General features: G+C 45.5%; 1 long non-coding RNA gene across 1 annotated transcript; it reads right to left on the reverse strand.

Moving 5' to 3' along the window:
* Positions 1–2,473: 2,473 nt before the first annotated feature.
* On the reverse strand, positions 2,474–6,522 carry LOC131504682 (uncharacterized). The gene is made up of 4 exons (XR_009258112.1): positions 6,407–6,522; positions 5,671–6,312; positions 3,804–3,918; positions 2,474–3,550 (listed from the first exon to the last, which is right to left on the reverse strand). It is a non-coding gene; the product is annotated as an uncharacterized LOC131504682 (long non-coding RNA).
* Positions 6,523–26,684: the final 20,162 nt, after the last annotated feature.

The following is a 26,684-nucleotide window of genomic DNA, read 5'->3' on the forward strand; positions in this document are numbered from 1 at the left end:
ATTTGTTGGGATTAGTATCAGCAGACTAAGGAACCAATATGGTTTCAAGTAGCAAGAAATACCTCACCCTCAGAAGAGTTGGGATTTGGTGACCCAAATACTAGTAGGAAAAATTTGCTGGGGGCGGGGGGTGGTTAATTTTTTAAGCAAACATACAGCCACACAGCCCTACTCTCTATCCTCTTCTACTTCCCCATCTGAGAAAAGAGAGAGAATGACTCTTCTTGAGCTGGTAGGAAAACTCCACTCCCCCAGCTGGTTTGTCAGTTTTATTTCCGATCTAAATTTCAGAGCTTGGAAGACTGCCTGGCACACAGTGGCCACCCCCCAAAACATTATTGACTTATTGAACAAACATAAATGAATGAATGGACGGTAGAGTGAAGGCATTATAGCGATAATGCCTAAATAGAGCTATTGAAATTATTAGCCTCTGTTCACATACTTCCCATCACTTAAGCAGATGTGTCCCTGGCTTCAGGAGAGAGGCTTTGCTTGACCAGCCCATGTTAACACGTAATCTGCAATTATACAGTCCAACATTCCCTGTGTCAATCAGTGTCCTGGCAAGGAACAGAACAATGTGTTTAACTGAAGAAAACTTAGAGAAGAGATTATTTACAGAGGTGTGGACAGCGTTAAGGGAACCAATGTGGGATAGCAACATAGCCAGAGACTCAGGATTGCAAAAAGCTACTGCTACCCCACCAGCTAAAAGGGCAAGGAAAGGGATCAGCATTACTGGAGCCCAGTGATACCGGAAGCTGGGAGACAGGGACTGCCCAACAGGCATTGCTGTTGTACAGGGATGCAGCCATTGCCCTACCCATGGCAAGACAGGGAAGGAGAAGAAAGTCTAAGTCCTCACCCTCTCTCTTTTCTGCCCTTGACTATCCTTTATGGCCTGACTCAACTGGAAAACAGGAAAAAGAGCCAGGGTGATAAATTCCATAAAGGTTATAGACTCTCTGGGCACGGAGTGAATCAGAAGAGAGTAGATACGGAGGACAAACAGGGACGGCACAGTCCCCTTCATACATTTCCCATCACAAAAGAGGAAAGCTCAGAGGCCTTGACATTTGAGCCCAAATACTCATTGGTCCCTTGGTCCTGTCTTCCATCATTAACGTTTGGTTCCCAGTTTTAATCTTCTCTCCCCAACTACATTCAATTGTCTGAGGTCTTACTGGAAGGGCTTTCTGGGCACAAAAGTGGAAAGAGAAGTTTTGGAATCAGACTAGAAATCAAATCTTGGTTCTACCACTTTGAAGTCCAAAAGTTACCGCAATCTCATTTCTAAATGGTGATAGTGATACTTCGGTTGCAGGGTGGCTGAGAAAATGAAATCATTTGACATTTTGACAAATCCTGGGCACTGTGCTAAGAATTGGGGATGTTGTGGTTTCTAGTCAAAATATGCAACCTGTATGTATTAAGGACGAAGGGAAGGAAGGAGGCCTAATACAGGTGAAATCTCTATTTCCCTGCAATTGTGTCCCTGTAATTGTGATTAAGGCCACCTTGGGAATAAAATGGTATGGTAACACTGTCTCTATGATTCCAAATTGTGCTCTTAATTTTCTACTCCAAAGGAAAAAAAAAGCACATGATTGCACATCAAAAAATGCCTGCCCAGTGGCTGAAGTTTCAGATTGGAGTTAATTTCAAGGTTGATTGGAATGTCAGAGTTAATGATTTTGTCCCCGAAAACTTGGAATTCACAATTATCCCTAAAGACTATAAACAGTGTTGGAAAGAGCCGATTTGTCTTCAACTTGTTTTTTTCCAGAATTGCCTCCCCCCACCATAATCTCTTTCTGCAACAATCTCAGCTGCCTGAAATAGTAGTTAAAATCATGGTGCCTGACACTCTCTTGAATGTATAAACGAGTCAGTCTGTTATTAGTGTTGTGATTAAGTCACCAAGATTGTTTAATCAAAAAGTGACCTGATTCTCTCCCCATAGTATCTGGAGAAATGGCTAAGTCTAAATAAGAGGTAGAAAAAAAAAACGTACCTAAGTTAAATAAGTTGGGTTGGAAACTAGCTAATAAAATGGATGCATCAAAGACCCGTGAAAGAAGCAAAGTTCTTGAAAAATGGGAAAGTAGTTGTCACTAGCAAAGCAGGACAGGGAGAGGAGAAGGGAGGGGGAGGAACCTAGAGAGAAAGAGGGGAGAGAGGAGGAAGAAGAGAAGGGGGAAGAAGAAAAAGACCAGAGAAGGAAGAGAAAGCAAGCCTGAATCCATTCTTGCAAAAGTTCACAATAACACTAGAGTCTGTAAGAAGAATGGACTTTCTCCCCTACTGTGGCATCCAGTGTCATCGGATATTTAAAAGACTCCGCTATCCAGGGATTATTTATGAACTCCAAGACTGTAAATCTTTTCTGTATGACCTTGGAGCATGGCTTATGTCCTTTGGGACATGTTATATGATACCGCTAAGCCTCCGTTCCAGCCTACTCCCCATCCTTGATGCCTTTCTCTCCACAGTCCTTCAGTCTTCTGACATTAACATGGAATTTCACTCTGGCAGAGCTGGAGGGCTCTTGGAGGTCATTTAGTCCAACCCCGCCATTCTAAAGAGAAACTCAAGTCCAGAGAAGAGCAGTTACTTGTCCAAGGAACCAAGACTAAAACAACAACAACCCTTCTTCCAGTCCAGGGTACCCCCAAAAGATGAGTTCTTAAATGGGGTGAGGGAATTGGGATGAGGGAATCAGGAAATGCCTACATACCTCTCCCACAATTTCTTAACTATTCCCTGTGCTCTGTGATTCCCTCGACAGGAAATAAAGCTCTTTGTTCTTCAGCGAGAAGGAAAAATGTTGTGATGGACCTTTATTGAGCACGTTCTATGTGCCAGATGCTTCCCACCCCTGGTCCCATCTAATCTCCACAATAATCCACTACCCCTGGTTCTGTTAGTCCCACTTGCCTTCTCTGAGTTCAGTTTCCTCAGCTGTAACATGACCTTCCTGAGGCCACAGAAAGTTCCAGAAACAGAGTCCAACCATAGGTTCGTCTCTCAAATAGCAATGGTGCTCTAATGGGGGTGGGGTGGACTTGGGAATCAAACTATATTGGGTAACGGAGCACATCAGTTCTGAGCATTGTCTTCAGAATCTCTGCTAAGAGCAAAGGAATGGGAGGCAGGGAGAAGGCAAGGTCAGTGTCATCAGGGTAGGCTACCACCCACATCTGTAACAAGTCCAGCTTTATTGCTAAGCCACTGAGTTTGAGACCGTCTTCTTGCCCACTCCAAAGTCTAACCAAGTGCTGCCAAGGGGCAGCCTTCTTCACAGTGATTTAGGGCCAAGACTCCTCCCATCTTGTGGCACTGCCATCTCCAACATGGGACCTCCAAGACTGCCACAGAAGGAGAGAGGGCAGTGCCCTGCAAGGGAGATACTCCACACCGCCACCTTCCATTGGCTCCCCCTCTCCAAGTGCAAGGGGGCTAAGATGAGGTTCAGCCATGCATCCAGGATAAAGAAAGAAACCTTGGTCGCTGGTGGGGGCTGGTGTTCTCTGCCATGGTATGCTGCCTGGAAAAGACAAACAGCTCTCTCATTATTATCTGATGAGATTACCACCAATAACTATGTGAGTTCACTCCTGTCAGGGTGAAGCTCTGAAAGGAGAATTGCATTTGATCCAGGTCACAAAGACTTGAGCTGCAGAGGCAGAAAACCTCAGGTTGGGTTTCAGCCATAAATCCAAATGTCTTCCCTCTAAATTGTAGGTCTCAGCCGATCCTCAGACTGACAAAGAACCAGATCACATGGGGCCCCTCCTTACCTATCAGCATCTGCGAGGAGTTTCTCAACACTGAGCTATGGTAATGATTGCACTGATTGAGACACTCCTCCGCTCCTCCATTTGCTTCCATCAGAATCACCACATAAATGCAGCCCTGGAAAGAAGAGTGAGGGCTTTCCTGTCTGAATTCTTGGAATCCGTGAGTCAAATTGCTTGGTCTGGGAAGTCTCAGGAAAGTATGTTGGCACAGCCTCCGTGGGGGAAATCGGGCATTCTGACTCCTCACTCAGAACTCTATGCAGCCAAGAGCACTGAGGCCCTCTGGTTTCTGCCCGTGGGATAATTGGTCATTTCCCGCCCCCCCCCCCCCCCACCGTCTCCCCATACAAGATAATGGTTTGCACATTGGGAAATTAAAGCAGGATCTTCAAAGCCAAAGGGTGGGTTTGTTTCACTATAGGGTAGAAATAATAAAACCAACAGAATTTTAAAAAAGAAAACACTGAGAAATAGAACACTGATAGAAATCAAACCATAGTCAAGAAAAGTGGTGTTTGGGGCGTGGCTTTGCACTATTGGTCTGAATCTTGACATCCTTTTCCTTGAAACCAAATGGGTTACTTCAGCGGTTCTCGGCTGGGGTAGTTCTGCCCCCTTAGGAGCATCTGTAAAAGTATAGAGGCATTTTTTGATGGTCACAGTGACTTGAGGACACAATTGACATTTAGCAGGTAGAGGCCAGGGAAGCTCCATGCCCTGCAGTATGTGGGACAGTCTTATCAATAAAGAATTGTCCCTCCCATAATACCAACCATGGCCTTGTTGAAAATCCCTTGGATAATCTCTTACTGCTAGGAACACAGGTCTTTTTTTAAAAATACTTATCTTGGGGAGAGCACAAGTCGGGGAGGGGCGGGGGGTGGGACAGAGGATCCAAAGTGGGATCTGTGCTGACAGCAGCGAGCCTGACGTGGGGCTCGAACTCACAAACAGCAAGATCATGACCTCAGCCGAAGTTGGATGCTCAACCGACTGAGCCACCCAGGTGTCCCTAGGACCAAAGCTTTTTAATGAAAAGCTGGCCACAACCAAGTATCCCGTTAGGAACTGGAGATCAGAGACAGAAGAAAACTCCTACATTCAAGGCATTCTGACAATCACATAAACCAACATAGACGACACAGCACGTCATGGTCTCTGAGTAGGATAGGAGACGTTGCCAAGTGAGCCCCATGGAGAGTCACAAAGCTCAGCCAGGGAAGAAGAAACCCAGAGAGTAAGATGCCTGACCTGAAGTTAGAGGCCCTGTAAGAATGGTCACAGAGGCCAAAGTGCAAGGGAAACCCAAAAGTGAGAGAGTGTACGTTCCAGGGACTGCAAATGCCCAGCCCTATAAGTCATTGCTTGGAACAGGATTTACCAATAGGGAAACTGAAATCCAACATAATTTGCCAATGGGGAAACTAAAATCCAGTGTAATTTGCCAATAGGGAAACTGAAATCCAATATAATTTGCTAATTGGGAAACCGAAAAGGTATGTTGCTGCAGTCCCAGAATTTGGTTCTAATGGGAACCAGGTTGTAAAGGATTGGGGCGTAGCCTAGAGCCTTGGTGTTCGTCTTGGTCAACAATGGACCAAGGAGGAATAGGGAACCAAGCCCTTCCTAAAAGCTGTACTTGCTGCGAAGAATCTGCTTGCTACTTCTTGCTGCTATTGAATCCTTGCCTCTGCCCAGTTGGGTAGCATTAGTATCCCGTTCCACAGGCGGGAACACTGAGGCTCAGAGAGGACAAAAAAGATAGTAGTCAAGCCAGGAATTAAACTCAGATCTGCCTGTGATTTCCAAGTTCATAAGTGGGTACCACACTGCTCACTCTGTGTTTGCTCAGCCGACTCCTGCTTACCAACAACTCTGCCTTCCCTGGGACTCCGAGAGGCTGTTGAGGTCCCCTGTTAGGTCTGCTACTGCACCTAGACGTCCGCATTTGCTTGAAAAGGTTTTCTCCCCTCTCCTGTGTGGTCTGAAGCAGCAAATCCAATGTCAATTCTGTTCATGCTCAATCTCCGTTTAGATAAACCAGTTAGCAGAGTATATGTGATAAAATTCCCTGCCAAGTTATAAACTAAGTAGTCAAACAAACAAACACAAAATCAAATGAAGATCTAATTAGCTTGGTCCAATTACTCCGTTCCCTTCCAGCTAGTCCAGGGTAATCTATCACAAACAGCAAGAAAGAAAAACAAACCACCCTGTTTCATGTCTTTTTTCCTGTTCCTTGGTGTTATCCATCTTTCCTTCTCTCTCTCTCTCTCTCTCTCTCTCTCTCTCTCTCTCTCTCTCTCTCACTCTCTTTCGGTTTTCCCCTCTTTTCTGCATTTCTTTGTTCTTTCTTTTCACCTTTCATTATTTTCTTTCTCTTTATCCTCCTTCCTTCCCTAGTTGCTTCCTTCCTGTTTTCTCTTTGCCTTCAGGGCCCAAGCGGGGACTCTAGCCTAGAAGATACATGAGGCTCCCATAAAAGCCAATTCTGAAAGTGAGCTGTCAGCTTTTCCCTTCTGACACAGACAGCCCAGAGCTGAAAATCATCAAACATCTTTTAGCCATGAAACTGGATATGGACACTCCTGGGACGCTGGAACCGGAGTGGGTCTCTGGTCGTCTCCGGTCGTCCCTGACCCAGGCTGAGGCTGGGGACCACCTGCTGCTGAGATGCCAACAGGAAGGAGACCAAGGAGCGGGGAGTTGCCTGGTGGCAAGGTGGGCACCAGACCCAAATCCTTCTCTCATTTTTCAGTCCCAGCCCCAGTTACAAAAAAGAAAAACCCATTCCAAGCAGAGAGAAGAAAGCGACAAGTGAGACAGGTTTTAGCTTTTTAATAATGTGAAAATTGAAGCAATTGAGGAACAGTTATTGATAAACACAGTTCGTGCTAGGAAAGCATGGAAATGTTTTCTCTGTAACAGAGCATAAGCATGCGGGTGGAAATGTTGATTCATTCAAGATAAACCTCTGGCTGTGACTTCCAGCAATCGGAGGGAACTGTGCACAAGGATGGAGCCTGACCTTGGAGTCCAACTCCATCCATCTTGGGTGAGCCGTGTGACCCCGGGGAGGTCATTTGCTTTCCTATACCCACCTCCCACCTGTCTCTTCACCTGTAAAATGAGGCCAGTAAATAAGTAAACAAGCCAACAAATAGACCTCTCCCCTCAAACAGTCGCCTGGAGGAATCTGTGAAATGAACAGCGTTAAATCTGTTTAATGAAAATGCGCAGGACTGGGAACTGACCATTCTCTAGCTCTCCTCCCCACAGTTCCTCTTTTGCCTTGTGATCAGAAGGGAGTCCTGTCACTTCTCCGGACCTCCATGTCCTCTCTCTCAAACGAAATCACACTCCCAGGGATGCGGCATGGCACAGCCACTCTAGAGAACCGTTGAGCATTTGTAATCAAGTCCGTCATGTACTTAGCCCGTAACTCCCCAATCCCACTCCTGGGTTTTTTTCTTTAGGAAACTGAAAACCTTCACGCAAACACCTGTACACAAATGTGCAGTTGGTTGGTCTCTCCATAATCACCAGAAAGTATAACAACCCGCACGTCCTTCGGTGGGCGCACGGATCGGCACACTGTGGCCTATCCATACCGTGGAACGGTGCTCAGCAATGAAAGGAATGACTTTTTGATACATGCAATTACTTGGATACATTTCAAAGGCTTTATGCTGAGTGAGAGAAATCTGTCTCAAAGGCTGTGTACTGTAGGAGTCCATCTACCGTTGTTTTCATAAACAAAACACAGAACTATAGTGACCGAGAACACATCAGTGGTTGCTAGGAGTGCAGGGTGCAGGGATGCTGTGACTGTAAACCGTCGGCAGGAGGGAGTTTGGGGGGCGTAATAAGAACTATTCTGTATCCCGATGGGGGGGGGCGGTTACATAAATTTCTGCGTGTGTTAAAAATCCCTAGAACTGTACATCAAAAACAGAAGGCATTAGGGGCGCCTGGGTGGCGCAGTCGGTTAAGCGTCCGACTTCAGCCAGGTCACGATCTCGCAGTCCGTGAGTTCGAGCCCCGCGTCAGGCTCTGGGCTGATGGCTCGGAGCCTGGAGCCTGTTTCCGATTCTGTGTCTCCCTCTCTCTCTGCCCCTCCCCCGTTCATGCTCTGTCTCTCTCTGTCCCAAAAAAATAAATAAATAAATAAAAAATGTTGAAAAAAAAATTAAAAAAAAAAAAAAACACAGAAGGCATTGGACTCTGTCGTTGAAACAAACAAATAATAAATTGAGTGGGAAGAATAAAAATAAATGGCGCATATTTACCCATAACTCTTCGGTGCACAAAGCATTTTCAGTTGGTACTCACAGCTCAGAAATCCTAACTGACAGACACACATTTGACTTGCCTGGCAAATACTGATGTGATGCTTGAATCCCATCCTTCCGATTTCAAAGTCTGGGGCCTTTTCAACACACCTCGCTAGGTGATCCTTGAAGTCCTTTCCTTTTGTAAGAGCCTCTGTGTCTGCCGAAGGAAGCTGTTATATATTGTCTGTTTTTGGTTTTGTTTTGTTCTGTTTTTTCCAAGTTCCTATGTCAACCTGCTCATGCTCCTGGGAATGTTTATATTTTCCTAGAGAAAAACAAAGTAGGCCAGTGCACAATTCGGTAAAATGACCCATTAGTGGAAGGCACTTTTTTTGACCGTCTCTTTGAATGAATGATTAGAAAAATAAGTTGTGGTAAATTTTAAAGACTTCATGCATGTATTTGTTCATTCAACACATCTTTACTCAGCCACATCATGGGCTGTGCCGTGACTTGGCACCCGTCATTTCTTTTGCTGTAGAAACAAACTCTCCCTACATCCCTTTCTGGCTGCATCCTTCGGATGTTGGCTGAAACCTCACTTTCCCGGTGGTTTCCCTGTCCTTCTCCAACAAGCTTGCTTAGGTGTTTACCTGGAACCAGAGCATCCTGCACATCCCTCTACATCGATGCTAGGGGTTTCGGAACAACATGGTGGCTGTCTCTCCCACTAGACTGTGAGCACGAGAAAGGGAGGGACCTGATCTACGTCACCTAGCGCGGGACTCAGCACAATGAAGAGGCCTTCATTCATTCATTGGCCGGTTTCTGACATGGCCCTTCTTTGTGTCAGACAGTGTTCTATTGCAGACAAAATGCACAGCGCATGTCCACATGGATCTTACCATCGAAAAGTGAAAGAGACCACGAAGAACCAAATGGCATGCGTCACTCGTACATATCCGTGAAGAAAAATAAAAGGCGAGAGGACAGTGTGATGGCTTCCTGAGGAAGAAACACAGGGGTACAGATGGGAATGAAACAAAAAGACTTTTGCTGTCTTTGTTCATTGTTTACCCAACAGGCATTTCCTGAGAATCTAATACTTCATCTATTTTTCCCGATCTTCCAGGGTCCTTTCCGGGCCCCCAGGGCTCAGCGAGCATGGGCCCATCTGCTAATATTGTGCTTTGGGGCCCCGGTCCCCATGGTGACTGGAGTAATTGGGATTCCATCAGCCCAGCCCGGGGACACACCTCCCGCTCTGCTGCCTCTGACAACCTGAGCAAACTTCTCCTGGGCAAGGGGTGCTGGGAGTAATTTTGTTTTGGAATCTGGGTTGCTGTTTAGATTTTAAACTAGTAACCTGCCAGTCTCCGGCCGTTTGAGAACTTGGCTTCCTTTGACTCATAAAGTGTCCTTTATGCCTCAGAGGTGACATAAAATATCATTCCATCTTTGCCCTGAAATAGTCCCGACTGGTGCATGAAATGAGCCTTTATGGCACATCAAAGGCCCATAACTGTATCCTTTCCTGGACCTTTGATATTTTAATATTTGGCCAATGAAAGTATTATCTCTTCAATCCACAGAGCACTTATTTATTTTGTTGGTTATATCTTTGTTATTGCTTCAACGATGAGAGGGTGAGGCAAGGAGAAGGCGCCCAGCGTCTTGGCAACACCAGAGTTGGACATTTTCTAACTTTTATCTCCAAAAGTGAAAGAACTCAGTGTGCGAACTTTTGTGGTCTTAGGCCTCCTGAGGGAAATGTCAAACAACATCCCCCTTAACAAGCACCTCTAATTTATGCTTCTCATAGACCCGCCGAGTTCCTTCAGTGGGCTTCCATGGGCTATCTAGATCTTGAGGAATTGGTGTTTAGTTTCCAACAGGAGCCAAAACTTCATTATTATTGGAAATGCGCTGCTCACATTCGACGAAGAGATGCTGGATACCTGCTCTATGCCTCCTTTTAAGCTGGAAACCCGAGAACCTTCTGAAATCCTTTACCCGCTTATTTACATACTCCAGAAGTACTGGGCTCTAGGTCACATCAGGCGCGAGGCAGGACCCCACGGACACTCATCGCGAGACAGTCTACCCTCAAAAAACCTTCAGCTGAGTTCCTTTCTCTCCTATCCTCATCTTAATTTTTTTGTTTGTTTTGACCAAGTCCCATGGATTCAGTCTTCCCAAATAATTTTATCCAAATTTCTCACATAGAGAGTTCTGTCTCATCTTTGAAAATTTACTCTTCAGTATCCCCTCCTCTGGAGGGTCTCCTCTGACTGTCTAGAAAGAATTGATCCTTCCTTCCTTACCTTACTTCTTTGCCCCATTGATCAGTGGGTGGAGAAGACCAACATGTTATCAGGGGGCTCCCTGTGGCTGGTGCTTGCTGGCTGACCCTGGAAAATTTTTCTGGTCCTGGTATCTTGCAGTGAGCAAACACTTCAGTAGAAGTGTGAACAATTGAATTATCAATTTCAGTGCTGGGTAATTACACACATTTTTAAAAAAAGTTTTTATTTATTTTTGAGACAGAGACAGAGCAGGAGCAAGGGAGGGGCAGAGAGAGAGAGAGGAAGACACAGAATCTGAAGTGGGCTCCAGGCTCTGAGCTGTCAGCACAGAGCCCGACGCAGGGCTCGAACTCACGGAGTGTGAGATCATGACCTGAGCTGAAGTTGGACGCTCGACCCACTGAGCCACCCAGGCGCCCCATTACACATATTTTTAATTCACCTTTTACAAGAGGCAGCTTGAGAGGCATGTGTTGTTATACCCCTTCTCTAAATGAGAAAACCAAGAGTAAGCAGAGCCCGAGGTCACCCAGTGAGTGAGTAGCAGAACCTGGCTCTGGCCTCAGGTCTTTTAATACAGAGGCCAGCCTGCTTTCACCAATGTGGCCCACCCAGCTCTCAAGATGAATGCAAATATACCAGTGGAGAGTTCTAGAAATATCTGTTGTATCGGAATAAAGGCCAACCGTAGGTCAGATCACTGATGGTAGAAAAGAAGATGAAATAGGTGAAGAAGAAAATGTACAAGGAGAGCCACAAAAACCAGGCCTATGGCTCTCCTTGAGCCTTCTCTAGCGCCATGTCACAGACTGTCACAGTACAAAGAGACATCACTATTAGGCAGCTGTCCTGGCTTCTGGCCCCAGTCCTGTTGCTAACTTGCTAGGCAACCTTGGGCAAGCCACTTTCCTTCTCTGAGCCTTCAGTTCTCCACCGTGAAGTGTCACAGCTGGACTCTCTGGTAATTGAGTTCCCTTCTTGCTGTGTGTCTTTCTAATGTCATGTCACCAATACCTGGAGAAGTAGCCGGAGTGAAATTGTTCCCAGGCCCACCGTTCCTGCCTGAGCCCCCACCCACTGCCTCACCACCCACTGTCCTTCCCTTTCTGCCTTTCCATTTGGAAAGCCTAGAAACTGGGAAGCCAGGTACAGGTGTAGCAGCAGTGAACAAAGATGACTTGAATTCCTCCCGTCAGTGGGCAGCTTTCCAGAATGAACAGACCAGTCAAATGGTGCTTCACACAATGGGAAGCCCTGTTTTGTTGTTGTTGTTGTTGTTGTTGTTGAAGGACTTGCATCTCCCATCATCTTTGTTTATATTTTAAAACACAAGACTATGTTGTGCAAGAATTCGTTGATATTCGATGAAGGGTAATGCCAACTCTTAAACGTATTTGACTTCTGTCCCTTCCTCCTTGAAAACATGAAAAGAGCGAAGGAAACCTATTGAATGAAAAATTTACTGGTCATTTATTCAGGAATAATTTACTGGCCTTGCAATCATTTCTGGGTTTTATTATGTCCTCTCCCCTCGAATCTATACCCCACACTCTATGCCAGAGACTAGAGGTGGAGAAATTCATGAACCTATTGTAGTAGGTCAGGCCTTCATCGACCTTGGCCTGGACTTTGACAGTGGTGGGGAAATAAAGAGAAGGAGCTAAGTGTGAGAGGTAATTAGAAGCAGAATCTACAGGACTTGGCTAACAATTGGACATAGATGGTGACCAAGGATGATAGGATGACCCTCAGTTCTGGTTTGGGTGATGGAGTAAGTAGACGGTGGCACCATTTCTGTGGGAAAAAGATTTAGAAAGAAGGGTTCACTTGGGGATAAAGGTGATGAGTTCAGTTTTGGACACGTTGAATTTGAGGTAAAGCACCCAAATGCAGATGTTGGATATGCTCAGTAAATAGTTGTATACACTAAGTTTAACCCTTTTTATTTTTATTAAAAATAAATTTTTTAATGTTTACTTTTTGAGAGAGAGAGCAGGAACAGGGAAGAGGCAGAGACAAAGGGAGACACAGAATCCAAAACAGGCTCCAAGCCCTAAGCTGTCAGCACAGAGCCCGACACGGGGCTTGAACTCACAAACCACAAGATCATGACATGAGCCAAAGTCGGATGCCCAACTGACGGAGCCACCCAGGTGCCCCCACCTTTTTTTTAAATTTTTTAAATGTTTGTTTATGTTTTGAGAGAGAGAGAGAGACAGAGACAGAGCATAACCCCATTTTGATAGACTGTATTATTGCCAGAAACCACTCTGTTCCTTCCTGTAGGGCCCTTCTTTATCGGACCTGTCCTTGAGAACCATAATTCCCATCCCATTGACATTGGTCTTGTCCATGTGACTTGCTCTGGACAACAAATCTTGTCCATGTGACTTGCTCTGGCCAACAAAATGTGAAAAAAAAAAAATGATACGTGTTCTTTCCAAGCAAAAACTTTAATAAGCAAACAACAGTTCTGCTTTGTTTCTTTTCTCTCAGCCGTGACAGTGGCCTGTCCCAGGGAGGGGCTGCTCCTTCCGCTTTGATCTGGGGCAAAAAGAAGACCTGGAACAGAGCCACAGCCAATCCGAGCAAGAAATAAATCTTAGCTGTTGCGAACCATGAATACTCGAGGATTCGTTGTGACAGCAGCCAAGCTCAGCCTGAAGCAAGTCACATCCCCCCCCCCCCCCATTTATGGAGGGAGAAACTGAGAGCCGGGAATATAAATTGGACACAAAGTCAGAAAGAGAAATTGTCTCCAGGTTTTCAAATCTTAAAATGGGTTGTTTTTTTTTTTTCTCCTACCCTTGCAGAAGTTCTCATGTCAACAGTATTTGTGTTCCTTGAATTTAATATGTTAGAGCTGAATACCTTGGTAGCATGGCCCAGTTTCCTTTTTCTTTTTCTTTTTTTTTTTTATAAGTAAAACATTATTTTCTTTTCCTCTGCAGAGATTTCATCTGCATCCTGTTTTTTGTTTTTTTTTTTTTTCCTCTGCGTTTAAAGGTTCCTGCCTAGCATCAAGCCCATTAACATGAGCTTTCTTTCCCGCCAACTTCCCTCTCAGCTCCATAATACTGACTTTATGCACAAAAATTTTTATTTGGGGTTAAGGCCAGGTGTGGGAAATTTTAAGACAAAAAGCCATTTAAAAAATCTGGGTAGCGTGGAGGAAAGGGCACATGACCAGGAACTAAAAGATGGGAGTTCTACCTTCACCAAAGCTACACAATAGCTGTGTGACCTTGGATGGGTCTCCTTACCTCTCTGGCCTTCAGTGCCCTTATCTGGCATAGAGAGCACACGCAAGTGGGAGGGAGGGACAGAGGGTGAGAGAGAGACCGAGACCCAATCAGGCCTCAATCCCAGAACCTGGGATCATGACCTGAGCTGGAGTCAAGGGTTGGATGCTCAACTGACCTAGTCACCCAGGTGCCCCAATATGTGCCTATTTCTAAGGTTTATTTGAAGATAAACTAAGCATCGATTTGTAGATGTCCTTTGAAAGACCGAATGGTGAAAGAGTAAATGTGTGGAGGTGGGGGGCTCAGAGGATCAAGTGTTGCCAAGTGACCCTGGACGAGCAGTCTCTTGGCGTGGATTAAAACCCTAGCTGCCCATGAAAGCATTTGCACCATGCCAGGCCAGTGGGCAGAAGCTTGGATAGAGGAAAAAAGACTTTGCAAAGTGCTTCAGCACTTGAGTTTCCCCAAGAGTGAAATTTCTGGCCCAAGTTTCAAGGGGGCAGAGTTTCAGGGTCTGTTCCACGGTGGTGGTGATCTCTTGAATTAAGAAAAACACGTCACAAATCTCATCAGACCTTCACAATAATGCTATAATAGCCTCCTGTTGTTAACCCTCTTTCTATGAGAAACTGAGTCTCAAAGAGGTTGAAATATACAGTGAAATCCCAGGATAACTTTTTTCTTAAGTGTGTGTGTGTGTGTGTGTGTGTGTGTGTGTGTGTGTGTGTGTTTTTAACTTATTTTTGAGATAGAGTGCAGAGAAGGGGCAGAGAGAGGGGGGGAAACAGAGGATTCCGCAGGCTCTGCACTGTCAGCCCAGAGCCTGACGCGGGGCTCGAACTCACGAGCTGTGAGATCGTGACCTGAGCCAAAACCAAGGGTCGAATGCTTAACCGACTGAGCCACCGAGGCACCCCCCACCCGCCGCCAGGATAACTTTTGAGGAGAGGAGTGACTTCCCTGAAGGCTGGAGGGTGGGTGGAGGGGGTGAGGTGAGGGCAGAGAGGCCAGGAGGAGGGAGGCTATTACAAGTGTCCAGAGGAAAACAACTAGAGCTGGACCACACAGGAAACCTGGGGACGGACTGGCAATACTGTAAAGATAGTCCATTCGCCTAAAGTCATGTGGCAAATCAGTGAAGCAGACATCGCCCCCAGGTCTTGGGCTGGCAGCCTAGGGCCCTTTCTCCTCTTCGCTGTTCCTGTCTAATACGGTGTTCTTCGTAAAATCGATGAAAAGTTACATTGAACAAAGCCTTGAATGTTGAAGAAAAAACTTAAAAAAAAAAGAAAAAAGCAGCCCATTGATAAAGGGACTCAGGAATAAACCACATACAGTGGCTCCAAACCACTGAGCAAGCCCTATCAGGGCTGGGCTTGGGTTCCGCTGTCTTTCCTTCTTTCCTCTCCTACCCACCCTGCCCTGGGCAAAAGAAACACTGAGGACGGACCAAGAGAGTTACAGGAATTTAATTAGTGGGAAAGCAATATGTGTATATGTACACAGGCCTGTGCATAGTCTTCATAATCTAGGCAAAACCCCAGACGATAGCTTTTGATGCATCTAAGATCATTCATTAAGGACAGGAGTTGGCCCATGTTTTCTGAAAAAGGCCAAAAACTGTCCAGAGCACCACCAGGCTCTGTGGAAACTATTCAGCGCTGCCATGAGATGGCAAAAGCGGCCACAGGCAATAGGTCAGTGGAACGTCTGTGTTTCAGCAAAACCGCCTTTACAAAAACAAGGGGTGGCCTGGATTTGGCCCAAGGAACCTAGGGAGCAGGCCCCTGCTTTAGAAGGAAGTTGTCCACCAACGAACGCATTATCTGAAAGGCTGAGACATCAGAGCCGATGCTAGGGAAATGATGGGCATTCAATAATCACGTCAACACAGTAGTAGAACATTCCATCTTCTGGAATGTTGTAAACAAAGCACTGTTTACGGAGTCTGCAGCGCTATATTGAGCATTTACTACCTGCCCGGCACTGTTCTAAGCACTTGATATGAAATAACTCATTTAACCCTCCCAACCGTACCTATGCGGTAGGCGCTGTTATATGTCCCAATTTTTCAAAATGCTTCTCGTGTGCTTGCATACTTCCTGTAATGTGTACGTGGACAGACAGGGAAAGGAGAGCCTTGCAGGTCTCAGGTCTCACAACCACAGACAGAGGTGCCCGACCAGCTCCAGACCTTGGCCAGGTTGGGGGGCTCATTCCTGGGCTCCCGTCCTCTTCGGGTAGACTCCTTAGGGAGAATGCTGCTCTCAAATTCCAATTCCAACATTTCCAAAGCTGAATTTCATTTGTGCCTAGTTTCTATTCCACTAGGGACACTGGGAAGCCTGACTGGCTCCCTGCAGGCACAGACGTCCCAGAGAAAGACTGAGTGTGGCACTTGAGTGTCTATTTCATCATGAAATAGTTCTATTTTTTCATCACGAAGAGCCTCTCTGCATGGCCCGGAGGCAGCAGAGTCAGGAAGACCGTGTTCTGGTCTGTTCCTGGCTCTATCTTGCTGGCTGACTGTGAGCCTCTCATCTAACCTCTCTGGGTGTTGGTTTCCTTCTCTGTTACATGGGACCCGGAAGAGAAATGATATCTACGCTACTTTTCAGCTCTAAAATGTTGCGTCTCTGCTCAAAAGGCGGGGAGGGGCAGAACTGAAATTTCAGAGAATGGGATCCTGGGACAGGCTCTGCCACGACTTCTATAACCTTAAGCAAGTCCTGGGGCTCAGTTTTCCCAAAAGGTGAAAAGGGAATTGTTGCTAACTCTTAAATAAGCCTCCTGTGTACAAGGCACTCATCTAAGCCCTTTCCGTGAGTTTATGCATGTGAGTCCTTAATGGCCCTACAAGGTAGACCTGTTATCATCAAGCCTGTCTACACATACAGAGAGGTTAAGAAACAGGCCCCAAAACCACACAGCCAGGAACCAATGGAGCTGAATTTGAACCCAGGTTGTCTGGTCCCAGAGTCCATACATTTAAGCATGGCATTAAGGTCCCTGAAAAAAGCTGAATTAGATCATCTCTAAGGACTCTCCCGGCTTGAACATTCGATAGGGCTATGCTGCTAAATCATTTTGCACCCTTTTACCCTTTTCTCCTTCCCTACGCCCCTCCACCCTCTGAGTAGCCCTCTCGGCTCCCATGTCCCTCCACCCCCTCCCACACTCCCTATGGGGTTGTGAGGACCCTCCCTGGCCTGCAGAGGAAGAAACCGCCAACCCCGCTCCCCTCAGCTTCACAGAACCTCAAGGCTCTGGTGGGAGGCAGGCGAGGCCGGCTGATTCACACCTCCTGGGAGCAGACTCAGGGCCCAGGCCTTCCCTTTGCCAACTGAGTCTTGCTAGTAGAAAATAACATTTACAACTTTCTGAGATCTCTAGCCGGTCAGTCCCAGGATAGAGGCTGCTCCTTCAGCCTGACTACCAGCCCAGATTTTTCACAAGCACATCGTATTTTTTTTTTTTTTTTTCTTTTTAAAGCAAACCACGATTGGCCACCTACTGAGGGCTAGGTCCCTTCTTAGGAGCTGAGGTAAACAGCAGTGAATAAGCAGAGGTAGTTACTGCCTCTTCCGGTCATCAGGGGGGAAGAAACAACTCGTGGCATCTGAGGTGTGGGTGCGAGAGCAGGTAGGGCCGATGGTGCAGGGGTGGTGGCGAGCAGTCAAGGGCGTGGAGCGGGGCAACACTCCAGACTGAGGGGAAAGTGTGGTGCACTCAAGGAGTCGGAGCGGTGAGGTCAGCCCCTGTCTCTTCTGTGTGCTGGGGTGCCTCACAAAGTTCGCCTCGTATCCCCTGAGAGCGATCCCAAAAGGTCGGCACTATTTTCCTCACTGTACAGCCAATGAAAATGAGCATGAAAAACCAGAGGCACCCTGTGTGGCCCCCACAGGCAGCCCGGGGTGGAGTGGGGTTTAATCTGAGGTAACCCCAAAGCCCAGGCTCTCTGCTCCGAGCCGGGCTACCTCTCCAGGAGTGTTTGGGTCCAAAAGAAAAGGCACAGTGAGAACCAGAGACGAGTGTTGCTCAACATGGGTCCAGGGGACGGGACCAAGCCCCACAGTGCAGAACAAACGTTTAGAAAGTTCTGGAGCAATTTGACAGCAGGCTTTTTAAATGCTGGCTGAATTTCAGAATGACAAAAAAAATCAGGTTTATAGTTGGTCTTTTTTTTTTTCCGCTGTATTTCTCCATTAACTCATTAAAAAAATGTTTTTAACATTCATTTATTTTTGAGAGACAGAGACAGAGCATGAGTGGGGGAGGAACAGAGAGAGAGGGAGACACAGAATCCAAAGCAGGCTCCAGGCTCTGTCCTGTCAGCACAGAGCGGGATGCAGGGCTCAAACTTGGGGACTGCAAGATCATGACCTGAGCTGAAGTTGGACGCTTGCCCGACTGAGCCACCCGGGCGCCCCTCGATTACTTCATTTTTATTGAATTTTATAAAAGTGTTCGTCCACAACAGACTGCAGATTTTAAAAACTGGTCTTGAGACGCTCAAAGGAGGCCTCGTGTTAGAAATCAAATCCCCATTTGGTGGCATGAGGGACAGGTGGTGGTGGAGACAAGGGGAGGGGAAGTAAAATCAAGATTATACCCCTGGCTCCCTTTTTATGATTTTCATTGTGTCATGAAGGAGATCGGAAAAGACCAAGGAAGGCAATAGTTTTCTCTAACTTTCTAGAAGATGAAGGCTCAGATCCCTTTGGGAAAGCATTCACCATCAAGGGGAATGGTCCAACTTCCTGCCCTCGTGAGGGACCTCAGTGACTAGATCACCGTGGCCTGTGCTCTGCAGATGCCCCAGGCCAGCCGTCAGCCCAAGCTGCTGTGAAATAGGGGCACTGATCATTTCTCTACCAACTGCTGCCCACGTTGCCTCCACTAAGAACCAAAAAGCTCTTCCTACTGCTGCCAGGGCTTGGAATCCTCCCATTTCCTAATGGAGAATCCTGATCTTTCCTACTACTGCTATTGTTGTTTTAAACATGGAGAAACTGAGACCCCACAATGCAGAGCGTCCTCCTCAGTATGTAGGGCCCAGGTCTCTAGACTCCATAAAGTGCAGGTTCCCTGCCACTTGGTCCCTAACAGCTCCCTGTCCCGAGTCACCTCTCTCTCTCCCTAGTAAGTGTTGGTGTCAGTAACGATCCTAGCATCCTGGCTATGAGTCCATTTTTCACTCTGAAATTGCTAGAGTCGGTAATTTTATTTCCATTGCCCTGAGGGAAGGAATTCGTGAAGCATGTGGCATGCACTTCAAAGAGAGTGGCAGGGTGAAAATCTACCCACCCACCTCTCTCTCTCCCTCCATCGCCCTGCCCCACCATTTCTCATCTTGTCTTACAGCTCAAACCAAATAGGAGTCTATAGGAGAGAAGGAAGCTTCGCTGGCTGTTTTTGTTTTGTTTTGTTTTGTTTTGTTTTTGACTTAAGTGCAGCCAAGGGCGACAGCTGCCCCAGACTCCAAGGCCGTCATTCAGGAGCACTGAGTTTGGCTTGCAGGGCTGTTAAGTGAAGCTAGGCAGATGGGTTGTATTTTGCCCCTGCCCCAGTGACTTCCAAAAGCTCTCTCTCCCCGCCACTTTTTTTGCTTAAAAAAAAAAAAAAAAAAAAAGCAGAAGGCAAAATTCCTGACTCAGCCCCATACAAGGGTTTCCCCCCCCCCCTTCAAACAAGTATTTCAGGGTTTCCTTTGCCTAAATCTGGGTTTCCAAGCTCCTCCTGTCTCATCCCTACCAACAATTTTGCACCTGAAATTTTCCGCTGGTCCTTCCTTAAATGGCTTACCGCAGTGTCTCAGGGATAACCTCTCATTAGGGCAGAGGCTTTGATGTCTTGCCAATAGAGCCAGAAGCACCCAGAGTTTCCAAACATCTGGCCAGATTCAACAACCATTATTTTTATTTGCTAATTTTAAAATTGATTTTGCACATACACACACACACACACACATACACACATTTCTGTGCTTCAAAGCCCTCCGCTTTAAAAGGACGACACAGAGGGGCACCTGGGTGGCTCAGTCAGATGAGTGTCTGACTATGGCTCAGGTCATGGTTTGTGAGTCTGAGCCCCACATCGGGATCACTGCCGTGAGCACAGAGCCCACTTTGGATCCTCTGTCTCCCTCTCTCTGACCCTCCCCTGCTTGTGCTCTCTCAAAAATAAACATTAAAAAATAAATAAAAACAAAAGAAGGGCTTAGAAGTACAGACAGAAAATCCTATCTTAAAAGTAGGGGTTAAAAGTATGGATCAGTCAGACTTGGGAACGAACCCCATTTCTGCCACTTAGGAGCTATGTGACCGTGGCTGGTTAACTGAACCCCTCTGGGTCTCAGATTTTGATAATAGTAGTACCAACCTCATGACATGCTCTGAAAAATAACTAAAATCATCCACGTAAAACACAGCACAGGTTTAATATATGTAACATTTATCGCATAGTTATTAATGTAATGATATGGTAGATGATAAATGTGACATGCTCACAATAATCATTCTGAGCCACAGAGCATAACCTCCATGAGGGTAAGAAACTCAATTCTTTTTGGGGAGCCTGGGTGGCTCAGTCGGTTAAGCATCCGACTTCAGCTCAGGTCATGATCTCGCGGTCCGTGAGTTCGAGCCCCGCGTCGGGCTCTGTGCTGACAGCTCAGAGCCTGGAGCCTGTTTCCGATTCTGTGTCTCCCTCTCTCTGACCCTCCCCCGTTCATGCTCTGTCTCTCTCTGTCTCAAAAATAAAATAATAATAATAAAAAAAAACGTAAAAAAAAAAAAGAAACTCAATTCTTTTTGCTTCCTACCTCCATGGCCTGGGACAATGTCTAGCTCCAGATAGTACTCAACAAAAATGTGTTAATAAGGGAATAAGAACTATTAGAACCTTTAAAGATGATCTTCTCTAGGGGTCCCTGGGTGGCTCAGTCGGTTAAGCATCTGACTTCGGCTCAGATCATGACCTTGCGGTTTGTGAGTTGGAGCCCCGCGTTGGGCTCTGTGCTGACAGCTCAGAGCCTGGAGCCTGCTTCGGATTCTGCGCCTCCCCCCTCTCTCTGCCCCTCCTATGCTCATGCTCTGTCTCTCAATAATAAATAAACATTTAAAAAAAATTAAAGATGATATTTTCTAAATTGAGTTCTTAGAGGTCTACCAAAATATTAGCCACTTTAGTTAATTTATTTTTGTGTATTTAACAGTTACTTTTCCAATTTAGAGGTTTTCGGAATGGACATGCATTCATTCTATTTTTACTGATATTCTCTGTGTTTACAAATTGTTCCTCATTTCATCACCTATAGACTTCTAGTATTTCCTGTATTCCTTCTTTGTATTCAGAGACATTTTTGATGCATAATACAAAGATAGTCATTCCCCAGAGGTTAAGCCCCAAAGATAAGCCTTGTGTTCAATTTTGGTTGGAAGTTTATTAGTTTGGTGGGGTCATATTGCTGGACATGAGGCCATCTGTTCTGTCTCCATTATTTTTTAACCTATAAATAATGTGTTGAGATTTCCCCTACTTTTAGTGTATCAGCCCAAGAAGCAAAATCTTTCAAAACATAAGCTCTATTCTGGGATTTTAATAGATGAGGTCTTTATTGATAAAAAAGTTGGAGAACCCATGAATAGGGCTAGTGCCCTAATTTAACCAGTTGGTCGGAGAAGGTAATTAATGTTCAAAAATGTTTACTATGTACCTTTATCCCGTTAATCTTCAAAACACTCTACAGAACTAGCTAGTATCAGTAGGATACTGTGATATGATAAAATATATATTTTGTCTTTGCCCTCAGTTCCTGGCAAAAAGTTTTAAAATCCCTTAGAGTTTCCTGAGTAATAGGAGTGTCTTGATATTCACAACGATCCCCTTTATCCCATACCTGAGCTTGTGCAGACATAGTGATTCAAATTGGGCCCTCTGATGGTTTCAAGGGAGAGGCTGGCCACACGTACTTGATTAGAGGGTTGAAACTTTTAGCCTACTCTCTACCCTCTAGAGAGAAGAACCACCTAGAGATTGAGTTTAATCATCAATGACAAATGATTGAAGCAACCATGCCTACATGGTGAAGCCTCGATAGAAACTTGAACACTAGAAGTCTGGGGAGCTTTGGGGCTGATGAATACTTCCATGTGCTGGGAGGGTTGTGTGGCCAGAGAAGTCATGGAAGCTCTACACCACCCCCACCCCTGACCTTGCTCTCTGAATCTCTTCCATTTGTTTGTTTCTGGGTTGTATCCTTTATAATAAAATGGTGATCATAAGTATAGCACTTTTCTGAGTTCTGTGAGTTGTTCTAGTGATTTATTGGACCTGATGGCGGGAGGGGGAGCAGTGGAGGAAACCCTGAATTTATAGCCAAGTTGGACAGAACTGCAGGTAGCCTGAGGACTTGGGACTTGCTACTGGTGTCTGAAGGGAGGGCCATCTTGTGGGGCTGAGCTCTTAAGCCTGTGGAGTCTGATGCTAACTCCGGGTAGTTAGTGCGAGAATAGGACTGAGCTCTAAGACACCCAGTTGGTGTTGGAAAGATCCAGGTGTCTCATCTATTAAATGGGTAAAACGAGGCTCAAAGGGGAAAAAAACCCATTGTCACATATTCTTTCTTCTCTCCATGTATTTCCCAAGCCTGCCTCCGAGTCAACTGGTACACTATCTTCCCCATGCCATCCTCCATTCTTTCTGGTGGAGAAGGAATGATTCCTCTACTCTCTGAGTCACGAGTCTATGTTTCTAGACCAGGTGGGGTTAAGAGCTTTGATCTTTGGTCTTGGCTACTGAAACTGGATGGTTGAGAGACTGATTCTTCTAACAAGGCCATGTAAGCATTTGCCCATTCTGTAGACTCACACTGTCTCGAATGTGTCATCCAAAGTCCTGTTCACGGAAAAAATAAGGCCTCAGGTCCAAGCCTTGTCATCCAAGGCACCAGTCTCAATAACGAAGCCTAAAGTTTTACCTTTATCCTCCTGTCTTTTGTGTTTCTCAATTCAGAACTTGTAGGGAGAGGGGGAATTATTAATTATCACTTTCTAAACACCTGTCTGTGAGGCATTGCTTTCAACTATGATTCCATAGCCTCTTTCTTTTTTTTATTGCCTTTATTTCTTTAATTTCATTTTTGTATTTAAATTCAAATTAGTGTAGTATTGGTTTCAGGAGTGGAGTTTAGTGATTCATCACTTACATATAACACCCAGTGCTTATCTCAACAGGTGCCCTCCTTAATGCCCATCACCCATTTAGCTCATCCCTTCCCACCTCCTCTCCAGCAACCCCTCAGTTTGTTCTCTATATTTAAGAGTTTCTTATGGTTTGCCCCCCCCCCCTCTCTCTCTCTCTCTCTCTCGCTCTCTCTCTGTTTTTATCTTATTTTTCCTTCCCTTACCCTATGTTCATCTGTTGTGTTTCTTAAATTCCACATATGAGTGAAATCGTATATTTGTCTTTCTCTGACTTATTTCACTTAGCATAATGCATTCTAGTTCCATCCATGTTGTTGCAAATGGCAAGATTTCATTCTTTTTGATCACTAGGTAATATTCCATTATATATATATGTAAATATGTGTGTGTGTATATATATATGTAATATATATATATGTGTATATATGTAAGATATATGTATGTATATATATGTGTATATATATGTATTACATATGTATATTTATGTAATACATATACGTATATGTGTGTGTGTGTGTGTATACACACACACACACATATATACATACACACACACATACACCACATCTTCTTTATCCATTCATCAGTTGATGAATATTTGGGCTCTTCCCATAATATGGTTATTGTTGATAGCACTGCTATAAACATTGGGGTTCATGTGCCCTTTCAAATCAGCATTTTGTATCCTTTGGAGAAATACTTGGTAGTGTAATTGCTGAGTCATAGGGTAGTTCTTTTTTTAATTTCAACCTCCATGTTGTTTGCCAGAGTGCCTACATCAGTTTGCATTCCCATCAACAGTGCAAAAGGGTTCCCCTTTCACTGCATACTCACCAACAGCTGTTGTTTCCTGAGCTGTTCATTTTTATTATTCCATAGTCTCATAACATTGAGGCAAAAGACTTAGGGAGGAAAGAATGAATATATAAATAAACATTTTTTATAGTTATAGAGCAGAACATTAATAATACTGTGTAAGAGAAAGAAGATGGCCTCCATATCCCATCCAAACTACCTCACGTGGCTTGCAAATTGTGTAATCCACCCTGGAAATACTTTTTATCAAGAAAGAACTCACCATGGGTAATGCCAGCACATGTTTCCATTTGTTGGTTTATATATTTTATATTTGCTTCAATTATGGAGCCAGCCCTTTTAAAGCCAGGAAGTATGCATAAAAATGTGTGTGTAGAACAATAATTTTTCTTAAGGTTTATTTCACTTAAAAATAAAATAAAATAAAACCCACCATGGATCAAATGAAATGACCCGGTTAAAGACAACGCGTCTCCTCCTGTGGGTCTTTTCATAACTGTGGGACTAAAATTTCCAAGGTATCATTTTGACTGTTTTCCTAAATCGTTAACATATTGAAAACAGCTGTCAGTTAGGTGCAAAGAGCTAGGGGGAAATGCCAAGGGTATCCTTTTCTCTCCCGCCTGAGCCTACCCATTGACCACCAGGTCATCTCTGCTCCTCTGCAGTTTGGGAAAGATGAACTTAAGCTGAAATCCATTGTTTTGCACAAAGCCGTTATTCCTGCCTCACCGGAGACATGAAAGTTGCATTTTCTGCCTAGGTGTGTTTTATCAGGTCATTAAGTCTCTCATCAAGACCACCAGCAAAATAATGACCAGAAGCATTCCTTGACTACCTGTATGGCCTAAGTCGTCCCCCTAATCATCCAGTCAATGACACAAGATGGGTATTTTTATCGACGTGTACAAATAAGGAACTAAAATTCAGAGTCGCCAAAGACACGGGTCACAGAACTGGTGGGTGGCTGAGAAAGGGTTGGAATCTAGAAGGGGCAGGCTCCCGAGCCAGTGCTATTAACTGAAACAGCGTGCGTGGAGAGGGAGCTCCAGACCAGGAAGCCAGCAGGAGCATGCGCAGAGCTGATGTGGAACCAGAGAGCCCACAGCTATCGACTTAGCAAATGTTTAGCAAATGTACAGGGTACGGAATCCTGTGTTTTTGTTTTAAAGTGAAACCATCTGAAGCTGCCCGTATCCTTCTTTAGAGCAAGTTTTAGGGAGAAAAAAAAAAAAGATCAGAGGGACTGCAAAGCACTGATACAGTTGGTGGTTTCCATGTTATCAGCTGCCGATTAAGAGAAAAGGAAACGTACTCCCTTGGACTTGTGGCCCTGCCCCCAGAAAGCATCTTATTGCTTCTAACGGAAAGGCAGACGATGCAGTCAGAAACCCTTTGTGCCTGTCCTCCTGGGGCACAGCAGAGTTGCTGTGGAAAAGCACCAGAAAGTTCTAGAAGACTCTGGGGTTGGTGGAGAGTTGTGGCCCCCACCTTCAGCTTCTCCTCAGACACGTTCCAGCAGTGGAGTAATTAGACTAAGGAGAATATGCTTCAGGAAGCCCTGTCCCCAGAGGCCCGTCCAGACTTGTTTAAAGACAGCTGCTCTGATCGTTAAAATGAAATGGGACATGTAACCAGATTATGGGGAAATTATTGCTATTAACAGCAATAATTACCCTGTGTTCAAGTAGCTTCCTGAAATAAAAAACATCAAAGCAGAAGTTTTCAATTACTTTGCTTAGTACCCTGTATGAACCCTTTGGGTACGTGTGTGTTTGTAACACATCAGAGAGAACTGGGGTTGCGAGGCGGGGGTGGGGGAGGGGAGGGGGGGTGCAACTGTGTGCATGTGAGTGTGAACATCTGCATCATAAACATTGTGAATTGTGTGAATACCTATTTTCGTGGAAACAAAAGAATCTAGTGAGTACCTGTAGTGTCAGTCTCCATTGAGGGCACTGTGGACACGCACCCAGATGCGACCCAGTCCCACTCTGCCAAAAGCTTCAACGTGAAGTTGGAGGCAGACCTGTAAAGAGACAAGTGTAATAGACATGGTCTATGCACTGTTAAAGGGAGCGTAAGGGGCTATGGCATCACAGAGAGCAAGCCTCATTCCATGTGGCTGGGGACAAGGAAAGGTAGACTTCCTGGTGGAAGGGGTGCCTCAGCCACCTCCTGAAGGACATGTAGGTGTGAGATGGAAAAGGGAGGCTGGGCCAGGCTTCTAAGTAGCGGGTCTGGTACAACTAAAGCTCCCAGTGGTTTGAAACAGCTAGGATTTTCTCAGTCACTGGAGATGAGGCTGCACATGGGCAGGTAATAGACAAAGTTACAGAAACCCATGGGGGGTGTCTGGGTGGCTCAGTCGGTTAAGTGTCCGACTCTTGATTGCAGCTCAGGTCATGATCTCGTGGTTTGTGGGTTCAAGCCCCACATTGGGCTCTGCACTGACCGAGCAGAGCCTGCTTGGGATTCTCTCTCGCTGCCCCTCTCCCATTCACACGCATTCTCTTTCTCTCTCTCTCTTAAAATATATAAAATAAACTTAAATCCATGGAAAATCTGAAGCAGAGGAGGGAGTGTTTTAGAAAGACAACTCTGGTCATGTGAGTGACCAGTGTGAAACCAGTAGAGACCAGGCCGGAGAGAGGGAGAAATGTCCAAGGGCTGTTGCAGGAAGCCTTGCTGAACAAAAGACCACCCTGAACCTCCCATGGACAGGAGGTCATGGATCACAGAAGTCCTCAAGAATTAAAAGGTCATAAGATTTGGTTAGTGGATGGATCCAGGCAAGGGTGATACTCACAAGGTCTGACAACCAGGCATTGACCAATCAGAAAGGACACCAGCCAGACACCGCTGGCAGAGACAAATTGCATCCAGCCAAGAACAGCCCTGGGCAAGGTCTACACTCTTCCAGGTCACCCTGCTGGTGAGGGTGCTGGGGGGAGGCACGTCCTTCGCCAGGATTTCTTCTCCCCCTGCTGGGCTGGACTGAATTAATGCCCCACCTTTCTTGCTCCTCCCTACC

This window comes from Neofelis nebulosa, chromosome 2 (assembly GCF_028018385.1).
Source record: "Neofelis nebulosa isolate mNeoNeb1 chromosome 2, mNeoNeb1.pri, whole genome shotgun sequence".
NCBI classification, from domain to species: Eukaryota; Metazoa; Chordata; class Mammalia; order Carnivora; family Felidae; genus Neofelis; species Neofelis nebulosa.